This window comes from Natator depressus, chromosome 5 (genome assembly GCF_965152275.1).
Source record: "Natator depressus isolate rNatDep1 chromosome 5, rNatDep2.hap1, whole genome shotgun sequence".
Taxonomy (NCBI): Eukaryota; Metazoa; Chordata; order Testudines; family Cheloniidae; genus Natator; species Natator depressus.
Window position 1 is genome coordinate 22,481,762 of NC_134238.1, and position 13,293 is coordinate 22,495,054.

The 13,293-nt window shown below is 47.2% G+C and overlaps 1 protein-coding gene across 1 annotated transcript in view; it reads right to left on the minus strand.

Annotated features, from left to right (window-relative positions):
- Nucleotides 1-11,653, minus strand: part of PDZD2 (PDZ domain containing 2) — a 311,312-nt gene extending 299,659 nt beyond the window's left edge. The window contains exon 1 of the mRNA XM_074952415.1: nucleotides 11,376-11,653. The gene's annotated coding sequence lies outside the window, so the exon portion shown is untranslated. The remainder of the gene's footprint in view (nucleotides 1-11,375) is intronic.
- Nucleotides 11,654-13,293: the final 1,640 nt, after the last annotated feature.

A 13,293-nucleotide genomic window follows, 5' to 3' on the forward strand; every position in this document is an offset into this window, starting at 1 on the left:
CTTTTTATATTCTCTTGCCATGTGGTCTCTCTTTCTTTGTCCCAAGGACAAGCTGTCCATCACATGGGATGGAAAAACCGTAGAGTTCTGTCCATAGGCATGTCCCTGCATACCTTGCGGAGTGCCAAGGCGCGTCTGCCTTCTCTCAATGGGTCAGTTGTGTAGCTGATGGTCCTTAATGGGCCATCAAGCAGGCTAGGCAGAGCTGACACCAGCTTGTCTGGGGTGTCACCCAGAAGCATAGCACAAGTTTGAACTACAGACAGTATAGAGCCAATATTCATAACTTCAACTACAAAAATGATACACATATACAGATAGCATAATCATAACCAGCAAACCATAACCTTGTCTTAGACACCTCATTTGACCCCCTTTATATAAGATTTGGTGCCACTACAGGACCTTGGTTGCAACGATGATCTATACGGTCCCAGATTATGTCAATAACGTCTCAAGGGGTGAGAGCTGTGGGGTGAGGCTGGGGATGGGTTCGGGAGGTGGCTGGGGATGAAGGTTTGGGAGGGGGCTCAGGGCTGAGGTGGGGGGTTAAGGTGTGGGGCGGATAAGGGCTCAGGAGATGAGGTGTTTGAGGTGTTGGAGAGGCTCAGGGCTAGGACAGAGGGTTGGGGTGTGGGGGAATGAGGGCTCTGGCTGGGGGTATGGGCTCTGGGAGTGGCAGGGCTGGGGATGAGTTTGGGGTGCAGGCAGGCTGTCCCGTGACTGGAGCCAGAGAGGAGAACTCCCCCCAGCCCTCTCCCCGCCGGCAGCACACTCACCCCTACCACTGTCACTGCACATGCTCCTAGGGCCCCTCTCAGGTCCAGGAATCTCCCTCGCCTCCCTGTGATGGGTGCAGTGGAGGGGGGGGACAGCCATCATTTGTGCACCTCGTCCCATGCTGCTGCCCCTCACTGTAGCCTCACTGGGGGTGGGAGATGGGGCTGCCCCTTGCCCAGTGTGGGGCAGGAGCGGTGACTGCAGGCATCGGGGGCGACTGTACTGGTGGAGGGTCCCCGCTGGAAAATGAAAGGGTCTGAGGGGGAAGGGCAGCCTGCCCTGGCACTACTGCATGGGGGGCACTAGGACCCTGCAGCGACAGTTGATGCAGGGAGGCTGCATGGAGCTGCAGGGGAGAGACAGGGATGTTCTGCTCCAGGACCCAGGGAGGCATTCAGGAGGGAGCGGGGAGGAGCGAGGACACGGCGCACAGGCTCCCCCCTCCCTCCCCTGCCTCTTGCCCGTGGCAATCAGCTGGCTTGCAGCGGTCAGGAGGGAGGAGGGAGGAGCGAGGACATGGTGCACAGGCTCCCCCTCCCTCCTTTGCCTCCTGAATGCTGCAAGGCATCTGATTGCCACGGGCAGGAGGCAGGGGAGGGAGGGGGGAGGCGCACCGTGTCCTCGCTCCTCCCCCCTCCTAGCGGCAATCAGCTGGCTTGCAAGGTTCAGGGGGCAGGAGGGTGGGAGAAGGAGTGAGGACTCGGCACGCAGCCTCCCTCCCCTGCCTCCTGCCCGCGGCAATCAGCTGGTTTGCGGTGTTCAGGCGGCCGGGGAGAGAGGGGGAGCCTGCACGCCGAGTCCTCACTCCTCCCCCCTCCTTCCTGAACACCGCAAGCCAGCTGATTGCCCCGGGCAGGAGGTGGAGGGAGGAGGAGGGAAGGTGCTGATCCACAGGGTATGGGGGGTTCCAGCTGTGGACAAAGCAGGCAGCCAAACGACATTATAGCGAAGCATTTCACAACTTTAAATGGAGCACGTTCTGTAATTGAGCAGGGACGTAAGATCGAAACAACGTTAAGCAAGAGGACGTTAAGTGGAGAGTTACTGTATGTCCCTTGGACAACTACTTGGAGTGGCCAACAGAGTTGAGCAATGTAACTACGAGTTGGGAATATGGAGAAGCAAGGGATAGCTGGTGAAGTTACTTTCAGAGGCATGGGTCTGGCAAGCCCCAACGTGGTAGGAAAAAGGAGATAGTGCAAGCATAGAATTAATCATTTAAGGCAAAGCAAATGGTTAATGTTTAATACCTGTCCCACTTGTCTGAATTCAACACTCAGCCTGCATAATGTCAGATGACAGGAACTTTAATCTTTGATTCGTAGTGTTTAAGTTAAGTTCGGTGGCCATCAAATTTACCATCATCCCTGATTAGACCTGACTGGATGACAGTAGTGCTAGGTAACTCCAGCAGTGTTACTATCTCCTGACAGGTATTCTTCTCAGCATAAACTGAGGGAAAAATCGGGGAGGTAGCATAACTGTGCTGTTTGCACCTCATCTTAAATCTGACCCGTCAAAAAACTGATTTGATTAAATGTGGCCACTTTTCACAAAAGTCCCGGAATAGGGTTAAAATGGAGATTCTCTCAATATAGAGGCCTGTTGTGATAACTGGGCCTACAAATTTATCCTTATTATGAGCTCAACTCTAAAAAAAGAGTGAAAGTTCACCAGCTGTCACAATAACCTATAACAACAAATGATGATGATGGGAAAAGGTATGAAAGGGAGACAAAAACTGAATTAGTCCAAACCAAAAGGCCCCCTAACTCAAGGACTGTGTTAAGATCATGCCAGTAAACAATAAAAGCGTGGGACCCAGAACTCACTGAACCAAAATTGGTGTGTCAAAAACTAGGCCTAATTGGTGAACAAAATAATGAGGGGACAGGCTATTCTGCCCACCACTCCTTTGCGAGTCCTTAAAGAAAGACTTTGGGGAGAAATATTGGCCACCCTCTGCATCCTGGAGTCCATTTTTTATCTGAGTTCTTGATTGGTTCAGTGATGACTGTACTAGGAGGGTATAAATGTTTGTACAGATAACACATCTAGGTTGGCTCAAGACCATCCCAGCCACCATGATTTCTAGCTCAATGCATAAAGATGAACTTCTCAACACACTCTAGACTCATTTTGTGGGCCAAGCCTGGAGAAGTAGGGCTGTATTATGTCCTTTTCATAGCCAGATTATGATTACTGGTTTGTATTATGGTTGTACCCAGAAGCCCCAATCAGTATCTACCCACTGCTGGAATGAAGGTTTCACCACCACTCCCATCAGAGTAGAAGACCCATTTTAATAGTCCACCCTGGGAATGAACAAAAACATCTGGAACACCAATACGTTAGAAGTCTGTTTCTGTGATGCAACACTCTATGGCTGACCTATAGGGATTTAATAATCTGTTCTCAGTAATCAATATGGTGGCCCCTGGATGGTCTTTTCCATGTGTCATCATCGCTGGTAAGCAGAGGGCTTGCAAGAAATAAATCAGAAGATAATTATACCACCATAGTTAAGATCAGCTGAGTGCTTGAGGTGCTGGTCCCTAAACTGAAACATCTGGGAGCCAGTGGAACAGGGTATTCACTGGAAGAGAGCTGAGCCCTGCAATTCTCACAGTGACTCAGTTCAAAAGAGCCCAGATTTGCTGAACTTCTGGGCACAATGCTAAGTCTAACTGTTTAATCAGGATTTTAAGGAGGAGGAAGGTTCAGTGATGAAAATCTCCTTAGTTTTGCAGTTGGCATAGTGTCAGTTCAGATTTATTCTGCAAAATGCATTTAAATTTTTAATTATAACTGCACCCAGAGCCTTTGATTGATTCATTACATATTTCAATTTATATCATGATCCTAAGCATCACTGTGTCCAAATCATATATATGAGGTTCTCCCAGACGACGAGTGTTAGGACACATGCTCCAGTTTCACATAATGCATGTCACACTGAAACATCAGCAAGATATTCTAGGTTTCTCAAAGTGCTGTAGCCAATTACTTAGATTTCAGTTGGGATGAAAACAAAGCAAGAGGAGCACAACAGAGAGAGTTTAAAGAAGTTTGGATTTTAACAGCACAGACAAAGCACATTTTTAAGACTACTTTAACAAATATCGTTCAATGCCTGCCACAGGGACCCATGTGTCCAGTGTGGAAAACTTAGTCACTTTTCACCAAGATGGCAGGAGGCTCAGAGATGTATAGTTAGGGAGCTGATTGTCAAACCCATTTCCCAATTTTTAATCCTTCTGAGTCTGTGAGCTCTCACAGCACAATCCTTCAAGGTGCCTCCCACTTCCAGTGAAATAATTGAGGACACTAAATATTTCACCGTAATGACATTGAAAATTGTGTGCCCATTTATCTTGATTTTCCTACTTAGCAAAGATGGGCCCAAGTCTAAGATCAGACCCAGACTTTCCCAGAGATCAGGGAATTTGGAGCCAGTGTTTCAGTTCGACTCCATCTCCAGTGTTTAGATTATTAAAAAATTATGTTATGCTTAAGCAGGTGTTAGTAACCACATTTTAGATAGTGTGATGGGGCAAGGCCAGATGGCTATAGAAAAGTAGTGGGAGATAGATATATTAGCTCCAGGCTAAACTAATCCCTGGTACCAGGTTAAGTGAAATGGAAGCTGCTCCAGGTCAATTAAGACACCTGGGGCCAATTAAGAACTTTCCAGAAGGCAGGGAGAATGCTAGGTTGATTGGGACACCTGAAGCCAATCTGGGGCTGGCTGAAACTAGTTAAAAGACTCCCAGCCAGTCAGGTGGGTGTGCATGTCAGGAGCTGTGGAAGGAAGTTGTGCTGTTGGAGAGGCTGAGCTGTACACACCATATCAGGCACAAGGAAGGAGGCCCTGAGGTAAGGGTGAAGTGGAGCTTGAGGAAGGGAGGGCTGCTGTGGGGAAAGTAGCCCAGGGAATTGTACATGTTGTGTTTCTAAAAGGTCAGCTACCATAGCTGATACTATTAGGGTCCCTGGGCTGGAGCCTGGAGTAGAGGGTGGGCCTGGACTCCCATCCCCCCACCTTTGCCCCCTGATTAATCACTGAAACTGGGAGACAACAGAGACTGTGCAAGGAAGGATAACTTCTCCTCACCTCCCTTGCTGGCTTATGATGAAAATGGCTCAGTAGACTGTGACCCTTGTCTCTAGAGAAGGAAGGGTTATGTGGAGGGTCACAGTGAGCCTCTGAAGCTAGTGGAAATCTGCCAGGAAACGTGGGACCCATAGAGGCAAGGACAGAGCTTTGTCACAGTAGTTGATCTGTTTTTTCAGTGTATAAAGGAATCTTAATGTCATTTCAAAATTTTGTCAAGAATAGTATTAAAAACACATTTCAGCTGTAAGTGGGATTTATCCAAAACACAAAATAAGACTGAAATAAACGCACAATATTAATCCCCTAAGAAGTTTTAGAATACAGCACAGAATGTTAAAATAAGATACCATCCAGACCAAGTGATAATGAAAATAAACGCTGTTGGTATCATTTATAGCAGCTCTCAAGCAGCATACCTTTTATTAGGAATGTTGTGCCAAAGGCAAGCCACTTTAATTTTTTTTACATATAAATGTCATCTTAGATGGGGAAGTTAAAGCTCTCTGTTCTTCCCTAATTATGCTACTTCAGACTCCCCCATGAAGCTTTATAACTCAAAAGTTCGTAATCATAGAAATGTAGGGTGGGGGGGCATTGATAGGTCATCTGGTCCAGTCCTCTGCACTGGAGGCCAGACTAAGTATTATCTAGACCATCCCTGACAGGTGTTTATCCAGTGATGAACAGGTCCTTAGAAGGTTTTAGGGAGATTCCACAACCTCCCTACATAATTTATTCCAGTGCTTAGCTACCCTTACAGTTAGGAAGTTTTTTCCTATGCTGCAATTTAAGTCCCTTACTACTTGTCCTGTCCTCAGCGGACAAGAAGAAAAAATTATCACCCTCCTCTTTGTAACAAGCTTTTACATACTTGAAGATGGGGGGGGGGGGGGAGGAAATGAGAACAATCTTCTCTTCCCCAGAAAACAAACCCAATTTTTTTCAGTCTTTCCTTGTAGGTCACATTTTCTGGGCCTTTACTCATTTTTGATGCTCTTCTCTAGACTTTCTCCAATTTGTCCACATTTTTCCCAAAGTGTGGGGCCCAGAACTGGACACAGTACTCCAGCTGAGGCCTTATCAATGTCGAGGAGAGCAGAAGAATTACTTCTCACGTCTCACTTACAACACTGCTGCTGCTTTTTTGCAAAAGTAATACATGGTTGACTCATATTTAGTGTGTGATCCACTATAACCCCAGAGCCTTTTCTGCAGTACTCCTTCCTAGGCAGTCATTTCTCATTTTGTATTTGTGAAATTGATTATTCCTTCCTACATATAGTACTTTGCATTTGTCTGTCTTGAATTTCATCCAAATTTATTTCAGACCATTTCTCTAGTTTGTCAAAATCATTTTGAATTCTAATCCTGTCCTCCAATGCACTCACAACCCCCCTTCCAGCTAGGCATTGTCCATAAACTTTATCAGTGTACTCTCTATGCCATTGTCTAAATCATTTATGAAGTTATTGAATAGAATCAGACCCAGAACAGATCCCTACAGGACCCCACTCAATATGCCCTTCCAGCTTGACAGTGAACCACTGATAACTAGTCTGAGTATGCTTTTCCAACCAGTTGTGCACCCACCTTCTAGCAGAATTCATCTAGGCTATATTTCCCTAGCTTGCATATGAAAAGGTCACATGGGACAAATATCAAAAGCCTTACTAAAGTTGAGCTATATCACATCTACTGCTTCCCCCTGTCTACAAGGCTCGTTAATCTGTCAAAGAAATCTATTAGGTTGGTTTGATGTGATTTGTTAGTGCACTAAACACTTGCTAAATGAAATGCCACTTTTAACAACAAAGTGAACATTCATTTGATTTTTGGTAGCTTTTTCCAGAGAATGTAATCACAGATGAACATCACGCACACTGGTCAACCTTGTTATGGTCAAGCATCTACTGCTGAAAGATTACACGCTCCATAATGGGTTATGATAGTCCGTATGCAAACATTGGGCTCAGTACAGGGATAACTGGCTGAAACTGAAACTGGCTGTGACACAGGAGACCAGACTAAACAGTCCAATGGCACTTTCTGGCCTTAAATTCTCTAATTCATAGATTCAATGAAGTCCGTTAAGATCAAACAACATTTTATTTTCTAAAATTATAACAGACTATTAATAAGGTTGGTGTCGTCCATTTCAGATTATTATAATACAGCATTCCCGTCATCTTTTTTGCATATAATCTACTGAGAACTGGCCTAATGAACTGCTACCTCTGTCAGTGGGTAATATTTCTTGGCAGCTGAAAGGAATTGGAGATGAAGTGATAGATCCTTTTGTTAGGATCTTGTTGGTCTCACAAACTGAGCTGGATTGAAGACTGGCCAGTTCCAGAATAGCAAATTTATAAGAAACCCCAGTGTGCTCCAGGAACCACTGTCAGCAATCCAGTAAGTAACACATTCCTCTGAGTCATTACTGAACATATTTTCCAGAACGGTGTTGGGGGGGCACTGTGCGGTTGAAGGTCTGATGTTTCAGATTATACATAAAAACCAACTATCACATGTGGACTCAGACACACTCTGCCCATACATACTGTCTTCTACTCCTGTTTTGCTAGTTCTATTCAGCTGTCCACCTATTCCTGTTTATATCATAAAATTTATGCTATAAAAACATACCGGATATGTAGTGCAGCCAAGTTAATATTGCTGTTGGAACCTCAGTTTTTGCATTTCCTGACTTTTGCCATTTTAACTGTGCAACATTAAGATGCATTAACAAGTTGTTTTTTAAATATATAATAGAATTTGTGAAAGGCTTTGGAATTCTTAGGGATGCGAATGCTATATATATTTTCTGTAGACAGAAAACAGAAAATGCAGAAAAAGAACACTCTTATACTGGACAACAGTAACTTTAGAACAGTAATGCTTTAGAAGCATGTCTCTGGTATAAGACTTTATTCTCTATACTGAATGGTTAATATTCACAGCCTTTAATTCACTACAACTGAACTGACCTTTAAAGGACTGAAATGCATTTGATATCAGTGATTAAACAGTAACAACAGCCAAATTACTCATTCACAGCTGTTATTTTACTTTGATTTTTTGAAGATAGACATCAGTTTTGTTTAGCTTTAAAAAATAAAGAAGAAACAGATTTCAAAAGCATTCTGCAGACCTTGGCAGGGCTGGACTAAGTCATGTCTGAGTTGCTTCATTTCTTTCTTTCAGAGAGGATTGTGGGGTGATACTGGGCAGTCGCTCACCTGCCCTGAGGATTGAGCAGTTCCATCTTGTCACCGTCCTGCTCAACTATGCAAGGCTGGGGGGAGAGATAGTGAGATGCTGGCTGCAGTACCACAAACATTCAGATGAAACTGAGCTGAACAGTACCTTTTCATTGGGCCCCAGTGATCACCTCTGCTTTCACACTGAGTAGCTAAGACAGGAGCTTGGTCTAGCTAAACAAAGAGCTTTGAAGCAGTTTGGATGATAGACACTATGGCCCCGTGTGGAGGAAACGTAGTTCTACCACCTCAGAGAATAGAGCATTCCAAACTTCCATATACCCTTTACAAAGTCACTTGACCTCTGTCCATCAGTTATCCATTTTTCAAAATGGATATGTACACATTCCCTTATGGGAATGGAGCATACTGGTGAAGAATGCAGGACAAATAATATTTCCAGACCTTGGTAACTGAAAGTTTCTGTTGCTGGTTTAACAGGTCAGCAGTGAAAATTCGTATTCTCCATCACGAAATTTTATTTTTTCCTCCATCAGCTTCACAGTCAGAAGATTGTCTGTTCCAAGAAATGGCCATTATTTGCAACAACTCATTACTGCTGCTCTCAAAAGCTTCTTCTTGCAGGAGTCAGTGTGTCTACCCATGTTTATGGTGTACTGCAATTTTGATGGACAAGTAAAGGGACATAAAAAGTAGACACTTTGTAAAAATAAATAAATAAAATAAAGGAGCCATTTTGAGTTCTTTAATCTAGAAATACTCACCTTAATCAACTTTTTCAGAAGATTTTTAACAGTCAGTGATATTTACTAAATACCAAAACAAAACTTGGACCGCCTTTGCTCCAAGCACTAGAGACAATAAAAATATGTATATTTCAAATATATATATTTTACATGAAGAGATGTCTTCTAAACACACTTGTGCATTCTGGTTTTCAGAAGATTTTCTGTAGTGAAATTTTGGGAAGGATTCTCCCATAGGCTATAGGTCTTAGCAGGATGGAAGAGAATTCCTCCAGTGCAGGAATGGTGTAGGACAGCCACGAGCTGCCCTCACAGGCCCCTCATAAACCCCAGCATATGAGGAGTGCCAAGAATAGATTATGAGTGAGAGGAGCATGTGAGGAGTGGGAGTGGATATTCTTGCCAATGCCAGGTTGCAGAGCCATCCATAAGCAGACCGTCAGGGCTTCTGTAACTTAGAGCCTCTTAGAACACAGCAACTAAATGATGTCAGGCATCATTTCAGTCCCCAGTGAGACCAGAATCAGGAGGGAACAAAACTGGAGGCAAAGGTGGCTTTTGGACAATTCTCTATGAGCTACAACCCCCTGTGCTGCACCTCCAAGAATCACTGCACACAATCTCACTCTGCAAATAAGTGGTAATAAAGATGCAACAGATGAGATTATGCATGGAAATTCATGAAAACTGATGTACTTACTGGAAGGGTCTTACAAGAGGAAGAGCTCTTATATTCCATAGAAACAGCACAGATAGGCAAAATAGATGAAGTTAAGGATGGAGTAAGATCCCACTTTATTCTACAGAGCACTGACCTAAAACTGGGTCACTATAATGTGTCAAGTATTGCATAGGAGGCAGGGATCAGGACCTGACCCTGGGAAGTGGGGGTCAGAGGCCTAGGGAGGGATGGAAAGCCAATCCCACACCCAGCCTGCATCAGTGGCTGTGGTCCAGCAGGGCTGGCTGGGCTCAGCACCCTTCTCCAGGAGCTGTGACCTGACAAGCAGGGTCAAAGCACCCCTCAGGTTTGGCCCAGCTGCCCCTCTGCCATGATGAAAGAGAGCTAGCCAGGCCAAATTTGATTGAGTGGTGTTGTGATCGCACGTGCCAGGTCGCAACACCATTAACACAAACAGGGGCCAGGTCAAACCTGAGGTCACAGATCCTGGTGTGGAGGGCTGAGCACAGCCACTATGATATGCCTGGTGTACTTAGTTAGTACTTATTGCATTAATGTGTATATTACACATTGTGCGTAAGAATTATTTAGTGAGTCAGATTTTTTTTTTTTAAACACAAACTATTTACTGGGTCATGACAGGCTATCAAGGTTTACACATGGGTCCTGAGCCCAAAAAGGTAGAGAACAATTGTTCTACTGCATCTTTAAGGGGACGCAGGAGCTTTCAACAACAGAATGTCCCATCATAAGACAGGCACAGAGTTCTGCAGGCCACCTGAAAGACAGGCAATGCATTTAACTCTGAGTTGTTCCGTTTCTCTAGGTTTTAAGGTCAGCCCTTGATGTTTTCCTCCCCCTTCTGTTATGGTTTTTTAATTCCTCTTGGGCTGCTTACACCACTGTATATATCAATACCTGGTTTGTGTAGACAAATGTATTTAATGACACGAACTACTTTCTGGTAATAAAAAAAAATCTGCCAGATGTTTCATGCTGTCTGATTTTATTAGACTGCTGCATAAAGGGAATTACTTGCTTTAAAAACATACAACTGATTTCCTGCTTGCTAATATCCCCAAGATTCCCTTCCACTGAAGGACAGCCATGCAGGTAATTTTAAAATGAATTAAAATCCACAATGCAGGAGGAATTAATTCAAATCCTCAAGGCAGGGGTTGTTGCTTGGTACCAGCTGTGCGTGTACCAATAATCTACTCCAACAGCATGTGACGGAGAGTCCAGGCACTTGTATCCAGGCAGGAGGGCGAAGGACACTGGTCTCTGAATCTCCACTACCCTAAAGGACTCAAGATTTCCAACAAATTGAAGTGCAGGTTGTTAAATGCTCCCCTGCTAAACTTATTGCTTCTGTGCTATTCAGTTTTGTCCTATTAAATGTGGAAAGGTTTCCCCAGTCTTTCAAAGTACAGACAGTACTGCCACCAGTGATTTTTCTAGGCGTTATAAAGGGTGAAATCACACAAAGGTCTGGAAGCTGCAGACCACAGCAAACACAATATTTAGCAAGTGGTAATGCAAACTACAGATAGATACATGAAGGAGCGATTGGTGGGGAGGAAACGTCCATGGAACCACGAAGTTACTGGATGCATAGAGAAAAGGAACAGAGCTATGGGGGAGGGATTCACTTAATTTCCTTGATTTCTGCCATCCCTGATCTCAAGACTGTTACATTTGCTGACAAGCACCAATTTAAAAATACATTTGATTTCCCTCCCTGCCTCCTCCCTCTGTTAAACCAGCATCTGGTGTCATTTCTGCCCAGATCCTCTGCTTGAGGAGAGCAAAGCAAAACGGGATCCACTCACCTCCTACTAGGTCCGATGGCCCCATGACCAGTCCCAGGCGATGGCTCTGGGCTCCTCCGGCCCGTCCCAGGGAGCGGGGGATCCGGGCTGAGCAGCGTACTCCTGTCCCAGAGTTTGGGGGCGGCTCCTCTCTGGCAGGCGGGCGAGGAGGGCTGGGCTCATGGGGCTGCGGTCGGGGCGGGCGCTCGCCCCGGAGGGGGTGCGGGGTCACTCCCCACCTGCTCTCCCGGTGGGGCGGGGTTGCAGGGCCCCTCCCCCGGGCTGGCGAGACTCTCCCGCCCGCCGCAGGTCTCCGATTTGGCGGGGCTGGGCTTCGAGACTTCGCTCGCTCCGGCTCTGGAGACAGGGGCGCGCCCCGCACAGCAGCCTCCTTCCCTCCCCGCACCCCAGCCGGCCGGTGTCACACCGGCTCCCAGCCCAGCTTCGACGAGGCGGCGTCTATTAATGCCTTGACTGGGCCCCCCCGTGGCGCCCTCCCCGCCCGGGCGGACAAGTTCCCGCAGCTGAAATGCGCTCCTGTGCAGCGAGCTACGAAGCCCGGCTCCCCAGCGCGGGGCCAAAGCCGCGGGCCCAGGGGAGGGCTGCGCCGGACGCAGCTGACCGTGCAGCGGGCGCCCCCGCGGGAGATGGGCCAGGGGACTCCCTGCCCAGCGGCTGGGCTCGGCCAGGGGCTGCAGAAGCCCCCTCGCCCCGCCGGGCCCAGATGGCACGAATGGGGGGCGGGGCAAAGTCGGCGTCCCCTTCAGCAGCCCGGGGATCTTTCTCCCCCCCCCCCCAGCACCGCCGCCACCGGGGTCCCCCCCTGCAACTGGGGCGGGTCACGCAGCCTGCGGGTCCCCGCTGCAGGAGCAAGCCAGGGGGCCTCCCTGCAAACCCCCAGCCAGCTCCCCACGCCGCGCAAGCAAGGACAGCACGTGGGGGGGGGGACACCGCCTGCTGTTGCTCCCCACTTAACCCCAGGCAGCGCTTCAGCCGGGGGGAGGCTCCCCGCAACCCCAGTCCCCCGGCAGCCTGTTGAACCCCGCCTCCCACGCAGAGAGCCCCTCCGGAACGCCGCCGTGGGCGGGGATTCCCCTCCGCGTGAGTGACAGAATAGGCGGGGATTCCCTTCCCTGGAACTAGGAGCGGAGAGGTGAGGGGCGGGGATTCCCTTTTGAGTGACGTGAGCAGGAGGGAATTCTGCCTTCGAACTCCAGAGTGGGCGGGGAGCCCCCTGGTTGATTGACAGGACAAAGTCTGTTCCCTCCGAAAGTCGTCTCCTGCTGGGAGGTTTTCCTCCCCTGGCGGCAGGGGTGGCCGGGTGTCTTCAGCACGGGGATGCGAACCCGAGAACAGCCTCTCCAGGTTCCACAGCTGTTTGCTCGATTGGCAGCTGTGTAACCACCCTGACAGGCAGGAACAAGCCGTGAAATGTGGCTTGCAAATATCAAACAAGCCGGGAGTAACTTGCTTTAAACTAACCAGGAACAAGGCACTCTGTTCTGGACTAAGGGTGCCCACACATGGAATGAATCGGGAGTAATTCCACGTGGAGACAAGCCCAAAGCTATGGCCATGCATGAGTTTATCCCATCTTGTAGTGACTGCTCAGAAGGACTGTCACCGAGCGGTAAAAAGGATGAGGGTTTATGCTAATCTCATGTGAATGATTGCATCTCAGGCGGACAGATTTACTAAAGAGCGCCTCCAAGGTTCTGGCAGGCACATTGCGCTGAGCCGCTGTTTCATATTTTCACAGTCTTTCTTGGCTTTGTAGAAGTCCTTTCAAAAATACTGCTTAGGTCTCCTTAATCTTCTAGTCCGCCTCCATCGGGATCAGGATGTTTAGAGAAGATGATGTTAGTTTAAATGACTAATACTTTTAAAGGAATAGAGACAAGATTCAGAAGAATTTAGCTGGAAAAAACAGGCTTCGTTC